This window comes from Ochotona princeps, chromosome 3 (genome assembly GCF_030435755.1).
Source record: "Ochotona princeps isolate mOchPri1 chromosome 3, mOchPri1.hap1, whole genome shotgun sequence".
Taxonomy (NCBI): Eukaryota; Metazoa; Chordata; class Mammalia; order Lagomorpha; family Ochotonidae; genus Ochotona; species Ochotona princeps.
Window position 1 is genome coordinate 79,166,328 of NC_080834.1, and position 13,992 is coordinate 79,180,319.

Sequence of the window (13,992 nt, forward strand, 5' to 3'; positions counted from 1 at the left end):
TAGATATGTAGGCATCAGAATCATTCTTTGATAAAATATTTTAAGCAAACAAATAGTTCATTAAACTTACCAAAACACCAACCTTTCAAGTTAATCCTACTCTCACTAATCTAAGTCGACAAGTGTTTCCAACCAGTTTAGGACATTTTGGAGGGTGTCCCTCCTTTAAATTATTCCATATTATGCTGTCCCTTATTTAAGAAAATGTTCTCAATTTTTAAATTCCACCCTACTTACGAAATGTTTTCTTTCCGTACTTAAATTCTTAGATATCTACAGATTTTATTACGGGAATTGCCCATAAGTATCATAGTTATTTTCTATGGTGCTCCCTGCAGGGGAGATCATGGCAGTTAAGAATAAACGGTTTCTGGTACAGACACAAGTAGGGGAATTTAGCATGAGGGGTCAGAGAATGCTAATATTGAATACAAGCATTAAACAATCACATTTTCCACCTTTTTTTTTTAAAGATCTATTTATTTTTATTAGAAAGTCAGATACATCGAGAGGAGGAGAGACAGAGTTCTTCCGTCCATTGGTTCGCTCTTGAAGTGACAGCAATGGCTGCAGCTGAGCCAATCCGAAGCCAGGAGCCTCCTCCTGGTCTCCCACGCGATTGCAGGGTCCCAAGGCTTTGGGCCATCCTCGACTGCTTTCCCAGGCCACAAGCAGGGAGCTGGATGGGAAGCTGGATGGGAAGCGGAGCCATTCGGATTAGAACCAGCACGTATATGGGATCCCGGTATGTGCAAGGTGAGAACTTTGGGATTAGGCTACAGCGCTGGGCCCACATTTCTCACCTTTAACAAATACAATTAAAATAATTTTTTAGAAGAGAGAAAATTAGGGTGGTTGGGAGAAACAGAGAGAATCAGAGACAGACAATCACATCACAGAGACAGAGACTATGACTGTTGACATCCTACAGTTGCTGATTCCACCTGCTTGTGAGATTGGAATGATTCTTCTCAGTTGATGAGAAATCTCTCTTGGATAAGTCTCTGACCATTCTCCAATTTTAAAAAGTCCTAAGCTAATTCAAATTATTTATGTGATTTATAAATAGAGAAATTCCACGTGGCAAATACATATAAAAAAGGAAACAATTCTTTACATGTAGGGCACACAGTATTCCAATACATGTTTTAATTAATTTGGAAATAAAATAGAAAGGAAATGGAACTCAATACAAATGTAAAAGGAACTGTAACGGCTGCCTAACAAAGTGCTCCGTTTCTTTATCTCCAAAGTAGGGAGGGAAGGAAGGAAGCGAAAAAGGAAGGGAATCCATTATTATCTCAATCTTGGACTTCTGAACTTCAGAACAGCAAGAAAATATATTTCTGTTGTTTAAGCCATCCAATCTGTGACACTATGCTATAGCAACACTAGTAAGCTAACATGCCTCTAAATTTAAAGTTAGGAAATGTTATTTCTAAAAGCTATCCCCTTAAGGTTTGGAGAACATTTATGTGTATGTTGACAAATGCACAGAATTATCTGTGGAAGGATTGCCTGGAAGCAAGGGAAATAGCTGACAGGCTACAAGGAAGACTTTATATCCTTATGCATTATTCATCTTCTGCAGCATGCAATTGTTACTATTCCAAAATATGAGTTAATCTTTTAGTGTTTCTAATTAATGCCATTTGGGAGCTACAATATTTTCAGAACTGGCATCACAGTATAGTGGATAGCGCTCGGGCATGTGACATCAGCATCCCTTGTAGGCACCAGTTCACACCCTGGCCACTCCATTTCTGATACAACTCCCTGTTAATGCTCTGGGAAAGCAGAAAAAGTTTCCCAAACACTTGGGTCCCTGCCACTGATATGGGAGGCCTTAGAAGAAGCTCCTGGCTCCCTGACTCAGCCTGGCCCAGTCCTGGCTATTGTGGTCACCTAAGGAATCAAAGAGTAGACAGAAGATCTCTCTATCATTCCCTGTCTATTGGTAATACTTTCAAATAAATAAACAGATCTTAAAAAACAAACAACAACAACAACAAAAAACTCTTAGGGCCAGCATTGTGGTACAGTAGAAAAGTCACCACCTGCAACACTGGCATCCCATATGGCTGACAGCTAGAGTCCTGGCTGCCCCATTTCCTATCCAGTTCCCTACCAATAAACATGGGAAAAGCATCAGAAGATGCTCAAATGCTTGGGCTCCTGAACCACACAGAGGACTCTTTAGAAAGAAGCTCTGAGTTCCTGGCCTTTAAGTACTAAAAAGGATTAAGATGTTGCCCAACATCTCCTTTTCTGGAGGAAGGAATTAAAGAATCTGCTGGGACCTATTCAATTCTTTCTTCTTCCAGTTGAGAAGTTATTTGGTATTTTATTGAATTTCTTATCTTCTACATGATTATCTGTAATTATGTAATATTTTTACAGAAAATGTTTGTTAAACTGAAATCATGTTATAAGTGCCACTCTGAAACATGCATTTTTTTACATAGAAATATAATATAGATATATTCCAAGTACCTATCATTTTACTTTACACTTTTTAAGATTTATTTTATTTTCATTGGAAAGTCATACACTGAGAGAAGGAGAGACAGAGAGGATGATCTTCCATCCAATGATTCACTCTCCAAGCTGCCACAACAGCCAGAGCTGTGCCGATCTGAAGCCAGGAGCCAGGAGCTTCTTCTAGGTCTCCCACACAGGTGCAGAGTCCCAAGGCTTTGGGCCATCCTCGACTGCTTTCCCAGGCCACAAGCAGGGAGCTGGATGGGAAGTGGAGCTGCGGGGATTAGAACTAGCGCCCATATGGAATCCTGGTGCATGAAAGGCGAGGGCTTTAGCTGCTAGGCCACTGCGCCGGGCCCTGTACTTTTTCACTTTTTTCTCCATTTCCATAGCATTACATAGAATGGTCATGTTACAATTTATGTAGTTGCTCTCCAGTGATGAATACAGTTTTATTCCTTCTTTACTTAACTAATTTTTTGTTGTTGTTGTTGAACACAACGCTGAAATAAATCTTCAAAAAATTTTAACAAACCAACGGTAACAGAAGATGTCATGTCATTTAATTTTAATTTCTTTGATAACAAGAAAGGCAGAATACTCTATCACGTGTTATAAATCATTACAAACTGCCGTTTCACTTGATCTTATTTCACTGTTTTTTTTCCTTTTTTCCAATTTTAAATATCCTTCTACATTAGTTTAAAAACAAAAAGGCTTTCTTTTTTTAAGATTTACTTATTTTTATTGAAAAAGCATATTTAAGAAGAGAAGGAGAGAGAAAAATCTTCCATCCACTGGTTCATTCCTTAAGCCATCACAATGGCCAGAATGAGCTGATCTGAAACCAGGAGCCAGGAGCCTCATCTGGGTCTCCTACTTAGGTGTAGGGTTCCCAGGCTTTGGGCCATCCTCTACGACTTTCCCAGGCCACAAGCAGGGAACTAGATGGGAACTGGAGCAGCAGGAAACAAACCAGCACCCATTTGGGATCCTGGTGCTTACTTGGTGAGGAATTGCCACCGAGCCATCATGTCAGGCCCAAAACAAAAGGTTTTCAAGTAGTTACACTTCTTCTTGTTCTTCTTCTTCTTTTTTTTTTTTTTGATTATCACTTTTCTGATTTTTTTTGTTAATTGTTTTCTTGCATTATGGATGACAATAAATCATACTTAAATGTTGGAAATTGTAACTGTATTAGAAATTGGGAATTTTCTTTCAGTCTTACAATAATATATTTTTGCCAGGTGTTCTATGACCATATATTATCGTCTCCTTGTGTGTAAGTTTATATTAAATAATTTAGACAGTAGATGTTTGCTGTCTGGAAAATATTACTACAAATTTGCTTTCAGTATCTGTAAGGAGCATATATGTATTCTACTTTTAACCTTTCTGAATTGATTTGTGTTACATTTGTCTGAAATAACACAAATCTGTAGATTTCTATATAATCTGAGAAACTTTTGTTACAAAGATGATATTTTATTTCAGTAACAGTATTGTAAATACCATATATTTGGTCATGTTCTGTCCTTGTTTTTTTCCTCCCACTTTTATATTTACTTGTCCGATAATTTTTTTCCTCTTATTTTTGTCAACATCTTTTCCTCCTTTTATACTCATTCCTCAGTATCCACAGGAAATTGGCTCAGGACACGTCCCCAAAAGGTAACAAAATCTGAAGATGCTCAAGTCCCTTCAGCTCAAATGGCACAGTATCTGCACACAGCCTATGCACGTCTTCCTCTGTACTTTAAATCATCCCTCAGCTACTCATTATATCTGAAACAGTATAAGTGCTGTGCACATACTTGCTATACTGCATTGTTTAAGGAATAATGACAAGGAGAAAATGTCTGAACATGTTCAGTATTGATGCAATTTCTCTTTCCAAACATTTTTCATCCATGTTGGATTGTGTTAGCACAGGCAGAACCTGAAGACAGAGCAGGCTGCCAGTATTTCTATTCTATTTGTGGATGTCTTTAACAAGTTGGAGAGGCATACTGCAGTGGACATTTGAAGACTCTTCTCCTTTCCATTTTATACAATTACACAGTTTTCACTTCTGTATGTATCCCTCCCTGACCCCAACTTGTTCTTTCCGCATCACGCCTTCAGCCACAGCAAATGCTCTCAGGTTTATTGAATTATATCAAAGATAGGAGTTTGCCTTGATGGTGCGGGTTGCTAAGCTTTTTTTCTCTCTAAATCAAAGAGAGCATATGGCTATGAATACTGAGCTTGCACACATCTTACACGAGAGGGAAGCCAGTCTGAGGAGGAAATTGTCACACAAAGAGAAACAAAGAGACAACTTCAGATAAAAGGACTCACTTATTGATAACCTAAAATATCCTACCATCAAACTTGGAATAAATTCTATTAAAAATCATGGGAGGCCTCAACCCCTCCTCCTCCTACAAAAGTATTCACACATTTTTTTTTTTATCCACCAACTTCCTACCACCTACCTCCACAGAACACTTTCTGAGACTTTCTAGAACTTTAGGACTGGAATACTAGTTCTTGGCCTGTATCTGCACAGTCGATGCCTCAACATCTCACGATTTTTTTCCTCCTTCCACATGCTATTTTGGAAGGATGCTTGGTCTGATCTCTGTTAACTCAGTAACCTATTGCAACCAGGGAGCTATTCGGCTTGCTATTGGAGCTTTAATTTCAGAAAATGAGTTTCTGATTTCTGGTAACTTTCTTGTTTTCATTTCTTTTTCATAGCAACTCATTGCTATTTTATGGAAACTATATTCTCCCAGAACTTTGGGGATATTTTTGAATAAAAGAAAGTTATCCTTTGTTTATTGATTCCATTTCTTTTCTCAAACATTGATTCCTTTATCTGTTCAGCACCATAAAAACCACATTTTCTTTTTTACCTTCCCTAAGTGATTCAAATATGCACTGAGCACAGAGAAGTGCCGCCTTGCTGTCTGTGAGCGCCTCTCCTGCCTGTTCTGAAGGTGCGTGCGGACTGCAGGCACATCCCGCGGGAGCAGAGGGAGCAGAGGTGGTGCCCCCAAAGGAAAGCCATACTCAGTGACAACCAGAACTCTAAACTGCAGTCCTGATGTTGTCTCAGGTCATGAAACCCACACTGGGTACACACCGAACTTACAAACCTACATTCTGGCGGCTTACCAATAAATGTAATTAGCTGTTCTTCAAGCCCGGGGTACAGCTGTTTTGAAGTATGGAACTTAATTACCTTTGACAACCCTCAACTCACTTTTTGATAAACCTTAACTCACTCAAAGTCTCTGAACTCTGAGAGTATTCCAAAATTCTGCTGAGCAACTTCCTTCATGGGTACTTCCCCGTTAGGCTGTAGTAGACTGCCGATCTCTGCACGTACTGTGTTGCTCACTGATGTACTCCAAGCTCCTACGATCAAGTCAGGTGCATCCTGGGTGATTTATTAGTGTCTGCTGAGGAGTACACGACTGGGAAGGACAGAAATTCCTGTTTTTTCCTTTTTAAAAATTTTATTTTTAATATTGTTTACACAGTTGAGAGGAATGCACACCCATGTAGGCCTCTGATTAAGGTGGGGTGGATCAGGTATGGAAGAAGGTGGGTGGGACATAAGTTTCAGTCTAGTCTCTTTTTTTTCTTTTCCCTGTGTCTGCAAGAGAGGGAGTTGCTGTCCAACTACATGGGCACTCAGGATGGAAAAGTCCTTGGAGATACCTTAGAGACCCCATGTGAAAAGCAGTGTTCTGAGGGTATTACTGAGTGGTTTCGACAGCCCTGAGACATTGTTGGTTTCATTGCTCCAGGGCTGAGAAAATCTTTCCAAGGTCTGCTGGTTGAGAAAGTCCACCTTAGCGTACCTGCAGACCCAAGAATATGGTTGCAAAGCTTGGCCAGGAGAACAGAGCTCCTAACAGAATCCCAAGGCACAGCCACCACCGCTGTTAACACGGATGCAGTTAAGCCATTGTGGGTCCTTCACCTCACACTGGGGACAGATGGGACAGTGGGCTGAGACTAACCCCTGAGGTGGGATTAGGACCAAACTGCAAAGCTGACATTTACTCGGCAGCCTCATATTTAAACGGAGGAGGGTATCAAAACTGTTTTTGCATTTACATTATACATTTCCTTGCTCTGGCCAAGTGCCTGACACACTGCAGAAGCTCAGTGCATGGTTAGTCCATTCTTCCTTCTCACGTAACTGACTGAGACGGAAGTTACCTGCCAGGAGTTCCCACAAGGACCCTACACCTACCGTCAAGAGACCCGCACTCATCTACCTTTCCTTTCGGCCCTCAGAGATTTTCTGAAGTTACCTCTCAAATCTCTGCAGGCAGATTCCAAACTCGATTCTTTCCTCACTAGTAATGTATCTTCCCCATAATGATCTCTTTTTTGTTTCCAAAAAACACAGAAGGATTTTTCTTATCATAAACAAGAATGTCTTGCCTTTTCTATCATTAAATTTTTCTTCTCTGTAAGATGTCTCACCTTTACTCTGTTAGCCAATCCCCGAAACCTCTAGCAGTATGCCTTCTGACTTTTTGCTACTGACTGAACTGTTAAAATACAGTCAGGGACTATTTGTCACCAAACCAAAAGCCATTTCATTGTCCTTTCAACAGGAGAGACTTTCAAAAAGAGAGACTTCCTTTTCATGAGTCGCTCTCTCCGCTAAGCTGTCTTCCTCTTCTAAATTGTTTCTGGTTGAAAGCCATCATCTTTTTATAATAATGCTACTTCTCAACTTTGATCTTGCTCCATGTCTTTGGACAGGCCAAGCTCTCTTCAGAGCAGTTTATTTCACAACAAAATAAATGGACCATCTTAAATTGTGTTGACACTTCAGGAGACCTACTTCTATGCTCTCTAGTTTATCAATGACACCAAACTTTAATTTAGCCCTAAACCCCAAACTGATCTTCCAATCCCATCAAAAATTATCCATTTGTTTTCACAAAGTCCGTATCTTCTCATTTGTTGCTTTGTCTCACACATGGCTCATTCTTACTAATCTCTCTTTGCTTCTGTTCTTTTTTCCTGATTCTCAATGGATTTTACACCCCAGTGACTCCTCCCTCAATCTTTCCAATTCACCAATTTTCATCATGTTTCTTTTCTGCTCCAGCATCTACCGGGCTACTTCCCACCACTGATTGTTTAACATCCTTGCTCCTCTCCCTGCTGGCAAGTCTCACCTGCCCACTTCCAGCGAGTAAAACACATAGGATCATGCCTGTCTATTACTCCTTCTTCCCTCTCCTCCAGTTTAGATGGGTTCTTTCAGGTGCCACTCATTGGCTAATTCACTTCTTCCAGAAGCCATACTATTTTCTCACTGACTTGCTTCTTTTTTGTGCCTGTCAAAATCTTATCAATCCATCTAAAGTCCAGCATGTTTGTTTCCTTCATAAAAATCTTCCCAATGCTTCTAGTCAACTCTAAACCCTTGACCTATGCTCTGAACTGCAGGCACTCCACCTACTCAAAAACTTTGTTACAGTTCTCCTCTCTCACATATTCCTAACCTCTTTCCCTATTAATATTTTTTTCATTTAAGTATACTGTTACTCATCTTCTTCAGTTTTGAAAGGCTAAAGTAATTTCTTTTTTTCTTTTTTTTTTTTTTAGAAAGCTGCTGTTCTTTTTTTTTTTTTTTTAAAGATTTTTTAATTATTATTGGAAAGCCGGATATACAGAGAGGAGGAGAGACAGAGAGGAAGATCTTTCATCCGATGTTTCACTCCCCAAGTGACTGCAACGGGCCGGTACGCGCCAATCCGATGCCGGGAACCAGGAACCTCTTCCAGGTCTCCCACGCGGGTGCAGGGTCCCAAAGCTTTGGGCTGTCCTCCACTGCTTTCCCAGGCCACAAGCAGGGAGCTGGATGGGAAGTGGGGCTGCCGGGATTAGAACCGGCGCCCATATGGGATCCCAGGGCTTTCAAGGCGAGGACTTTAGCTGCTAGGCCACGCCGCCGGGCCCTAAAGTAATTTCTTTTCTGACCTTGCAAGCTCCCTCTAGGTGTTCGCAGTCTTTCTCCCAATTCTCAGGCTTCTTGAACAAGAAGTTTATAATCAGTTACTGTCTCCTCTTTCTCACTTTTCATTCTCTGTTCAACCAACTGTTACTTGACTTCTATCCATAAAAGTGTTTATAGCAAGTTACCAAAGGACAGCCACGCTACCAAATCCCATGGACTCTGTAGCAAATACCTCTTGCTTTGGCCTTCCGGCCACCTGACCCTGCTTTCCTTTGAGGAACTCCTGTGTCCTATTCCAGAAGTTTGAGGAGACCGTTAAACATGACCTCACATGCTGGGCTGGGCACCAGGCCGAGCAGGAACACTCCCCGCACAGCAGGCAGAGCTAGATCCCGGGAGCTTCTGTTTGCTGGCCTTCCCAAGCTTCCAGTTCCCCCATTGAACCTTCCTTCACTTCTGTGACTGTGTTCACAGAAAGCCAGCATTTGTTGCCACAACCAAAGAGAAACTGGTCTTGTAAGTGGCACTGAGGCAAAGGTGATACCTCCCGTGGTTATGCTATTTTTTCCTCCTTGATCCCTTCACTGTAACTTCTATATTTTTTTAAAAAAGAAATTAGAGAGGCTTGTGCGATGGCTTAGGAAGCTAAACCTTTGCCTACAGTGCCAGCAATTCTATATGGGCACTAATTCGTGTCCATGTGGGAGACCTGAAAGAACTTCTGGCTCCTGGCTTCGGATTGACTCAGTTCCGGCAGTTAACGGTGATTTGGGGAGTGAACCACCAGATGCAGAATTTTTCTCTCTCTGTTTCTCCTCTCTGTGAATGAGTCTTTCAAAAAAACAAAATAAAACAAGGGCTGGGATGGTGGCTCAACAGGATAATACTCTACCTATAAGCACAGCATGCCATATGGGCCCCAATTCATGTTCAGGCTGCTCCACTTCCAATACAGCTCGCTGTTTGTGGCCTGGGAAAGCAGTAGAGGATGGCCCAAGGCCTGGTAATCTACCCATGAGGGAGTCCTGAAAGAAGCTCCTGGCTCCTGACTGGCTCAGCTCCAGCCATTGCAGCTATCGGGGGAGCGAACCAGTGGATAGAAGACATTTTGCTTTGTCTCTCCTTCTCTCTGCAAATCTGACTTTCCAACAAAAATAAATAAATCTTTAAAAAGAAGACCTAACACAAGAATGTTACTTGGAAGGTATACTAGATATTCTTTATAGCCAAAAATATCATGACACATAATTTAGAATGTGTTAACATGAAATATACTCTTCATGCTTATTAGTTTTTCCCACTAGATTGCAGGTTTTTACTTCTACAGCCTTCATATTTGCATTTTCAATAATTAGTACTCAGTTTAGCAGTAATAATTGTCTATTGAAAGAATTGTCTGGTCACCATTTACTACTTATTTATTCTCTTTAGTGCCTAACAGTGTTGGGCACATGGTAAGTACTCAATAAATACTTGATGAACTGAATTAAAAACACAATATTAGCACATTAATAGGAGTAACTTATCATGTCCCACTGATCTAATTAAAAGATCCAGCCTTCTAAAGCAGTACAATTGTACCCATATGGAAAAGTTAATAAGAAAAAGAAAAATTATCCAATTGGACAGTTAATGACTTTTTTCTTAGAGTTCCACAAACATTTTATGGATAACAAGCTCATAGTTAAAGACTTAAGGTATATTTCCCTGTGTATACTACATGGAAGATTATGTACTTAAGGGTCTGTTATAATTGCAATTACTTACATTTCACTAACGTTTGACAAATGTATAATAAAACTACAGGAAATACATGAGAGTACTTCAAAAATAATGGAAATGGAATTAAACAATACATTTAAATTGGTGCAAATATTGTGAAATCCACGCACATGATAATCTTCAAAAAGTACACAAAAAGCACATTATGAAAAAAACTTAGAATGGATTAACTTTTTGCACCAAAATAAACTTATTTTTAAATACATTTCCACAAATTTTAAGTAGCTCCACACACAACGCTAAAAACAGTAAAAGACAAGCCAGCACACAATGAAGTTGTACAGTTATTTTTACATGAAATGCAAGATGGTAATTATTCAATAAGCATTTATCAAGTGCCAGTGAATGACAAATGCAATGTTAGGTACTAAAATCACAAAGATAAACAGAACAAATATCTGAGGTGAATCAAATCTGAAACTATGGTTGCAAACAGGATCAAGACAGCTCCCTACAATCCATGGAAAGCCAAATAAGGGACTGGCGTAGTAGTGTAGCAGGTAAAGGCACTGCCAGTAATGCTCGTGTTCCATATGGGCACCAGTCCACATCCTGGCAGCTTTACTTCCAATTCAGCTCCCTGCTAACGAACCTGGGAAAAACAGGAGACTCCATACACACCTTTGTGGCTGCTATCCACATGGGAACCTGGATGATGTTCCTGGCTCCTGGCTTCAACCTGGCCCAGTCCTGGCTATCACAGCCATCTAGGGAGAAAGTGAGCGGGTGGAGGCTCTGTCTCTCCCTCTCTATCTGACTTTAAATTAAACAGAAATAAATCTTTTCACAAATTTTCAAACAAATAAAATGTCACTCCTCTGTAATTTGTGAATAACTGAACATCTATATACAGGAGTCCAACTGCAACATTTCACAAGCACAGTCTTGCACAACATGCAGTAGAAAAGTTCAAAGGAAGTGGATCAATTAATAAACTACCCAAAATCTTCATTAAAATGCAATTAAAACTGCTGTTGGTGGGGAGGCAGGATACAGGAATGGAAACATGGGTAGTCCATTTTTTGGAGAAATGTTGATGTCATTCGCAAAAGCACGGATGTAAGCAGTGTACTTCCGGCACCTGAAGGGGTCTAAGGGTTCATGCTGACCAGCAGCAGGGAGAAAGCTGTGCCACACGCCTGAAGGCCTGACCTTGAAAAGGAACATAAGCCTAGAGACTGAGATAGTCTAGGCATTTAATGATTCTCAGCCCATGCTACTGAATACAGTCACCTTCAGGGTGGCCTACCATCACCCCAGATTAAGAGGAGACCCTTTGGGGAAGTGCCCTACGCATTAAAATGTACAGGCACACCAAGCAATGCGGATGGACAGTCCAGACCAAGACCCAGTGGGTTAGTGAATGCAGGGAAGTACAATGGATACATCTATGTGTACAACCAGACATGGAAGCAACAATTTTGAACTAATTATCTGTTGAAGCTTATCTTTTCCTCAAGATTTATTGATATTCGAGAGAGGGGATGGCATTGCAGCACAGTGAGTAAAGCTGCCATCTGCAATGCCTGCTTCCCGTATGGGGGCTGTTCTGAATCCCTGCTGCTCCATTTTCAATTCAGCTCCCTGAAATGCTCTTGGGAAAGCAGGGAGAAATGGCCCAAGTGCTTGAGTTCCTCCATTCATGTGTGACACCTAGCTGAAACTTGACTCCCTGGCTTTGGCCAGATCCAGCGCTTGGCCACTGCAGCCATATGGAGCATGAGTCAGTGAATGCAAGACTTGTCTCCCCCTTTATGTATAACTCTGCCTTTCAAATAAATAAATATTAGGGAGGAAAAAGAATGAGAGAGAAAAAGGAGGCAGAGATCTTCTTCCATCCTCTGTTTGACTCCCCCAAATAATTGCTACAGCCAGAGCTGGACCAGAGGGAAGCTGGGAGCTAAGAAATTCAACCAGGTGTGGGGCCATCGCCTGTTCTCTTCTGGGTGCACTAATAGCAGGCTACAGAGCAGCCAGGGCTAGAACCTGCACCCTGATGGGGTGCAGAGGAAGCCCACACAGTGCACATGCTGGACTGCCCTGCACACCCTGAGGCCTTTAACCTGAGCGAAACGTTCTTTTCTAGTGTTTCTTTTCCCATGTTCTACATTCTGAAGACAGAAAAGTAACCAATTTCTCCTCCATGACCAGCTCGCTGCTGACTGTGAAGTCTGCAGCTTTGGAAACCTACTTCTGTGATGTTCCCAGAGACCTCTCGCCCAGTTAGGAACTACTTCAGTTCTAAGCTGCGCTGACATCCACATAATGCAGTGTTTTTCTATTGGCGAATGTTCTGGCAGCATCCATGTGCAGTGGTCACGAAACTTCTCTTACATACAAAAAAGAAATCTACCAAGGGACACGAAACTCACAGTTTATATCAGAACAAAAGGCAAGATGCTGTCTGCAGTCTTCATTTTTGTAGTGCCTACACACACCAGGCTACTCTGCGTTTCAGAGGTGCTATGATTACAATGTGTTTTGCTGATTTTATAACAAGTACTTTCAGGGCACATCACAGATAAAGGGAAATACTAATGAGGACTCTACACTCCGAACCAGAGTCCTGGGAAAGAGGGAGAAGTGACCGAAGTGTTGGAGAGGAAGACGGCCTGTTGATTGTCCAAGGAAGCGAGCACGTCTTTTTTAAAGAAAACCAACTGAGGGCACAGGCTTCAGGTTCCATGTCACTGAAGGACTCAGTCGAGCAATCTGTCCACGGTTCACAGGTAAGCAAACTGGCTTCCTGGCCTGCGAAGTAGGCCGGGCTGCCTTGTTTGGTGGTGTTAGGTCACTCTATCTACTTAGGCGTAAAAATTTTAACCAGGACAGAAGTTGGGATTCCACACTTGGGTAAACGCCGTGTCTCAGTTTGAGATCAAAGTGAACCGAGAAGGACCAGACCCCCCCAGAGCAAAGAGGCAGACCGGGGAGAGTTGAGTGCGAGAAAACTCCACAACGAAAACGTTAAACCTCAACAAACATCCCTTATCGCTTCGGGAAAGATGGGAGGAGATTGCAAGAGTGTGGCCATTCACTTGCTCCACTCCTATTCAGAAGGCTTCCAAAGAGAAAAACCCAACAGCGTAACTCTCCGCTGGCGGGCTGAGAGGTGGCCTGTGTGCCGAGCGGGTCCGAGGGAAACGCACGGGACAGAGAAAGAGCAGGAGGAGGAGGAGGGGGGAGGCGTGAGCCGGGACGCCTGCCTCTTTATGCACCGGGGACAGCGTGGGGCCTCTGGCCCCGAGCTCTGCGCAAACCGGGCGCAGGACGAGCCCCTCCACCCTCTCGGCGGCCCTGGCAAGCCAGGGGGCGCGGGGACCAGAGCGATGCTCGGCTCCGGGCACGGTCCCCGGGCAAGAGGCTCACTCCGCGCAGCCCTCGCCTCCGGGAGCGGCGTCGGGGTGGGTGGGTGGAGCTGAGCCCGGAGCCGCCCCCCGGAGCCGCCCCCGCCCCCCGGCCCGGCTGTCAGCGGGGCCCCCTCCCGCAGTCACTCACCCGCCGGCTGCGCGGTCTCGACCGCGGGGGCGGCGGCGGAGGCGACCCCCGCCTGGCTCATGATCCTAGGCGGGGAAGGCAAGGGGTGTCGGAGCACCCGGGCGAGTCTCTCGATCCGCAGCCGCCGCCTGCTCCTCCGGGGCTGGGGGAGCGTGGGCCCCGGCCCTCCTCTCCCCCGCCCCCGGTGGCCGCTGCGGCGGAGCCCGAGCCCTCAAGGCCGGAGACCCGACGGCCGCGCGGCCTCAACTTTC

The 13,992-nt window shown here is 43.1% G+C and overlaps 1 protein-coding gene across 1 annotated transcript in view; it reads right to left on the bottom strand.

Annotated features, from left to right (window-relative positions):
• Positions 1-13,992, bottom strand: part of USF3 (upstream transcription factor family member 3) — a 51,640-nt gene extending 37,648 nt beyond the window's left edge. The window contains exon 1 of the mRNA XM_004577894.2: positions 13,742-13,992. The gene's annotated coding sequence lies outside the window, so the exon portion shown is untranslated. The remainder of the gene's footprint in view (positions 1-13,741) is intronic.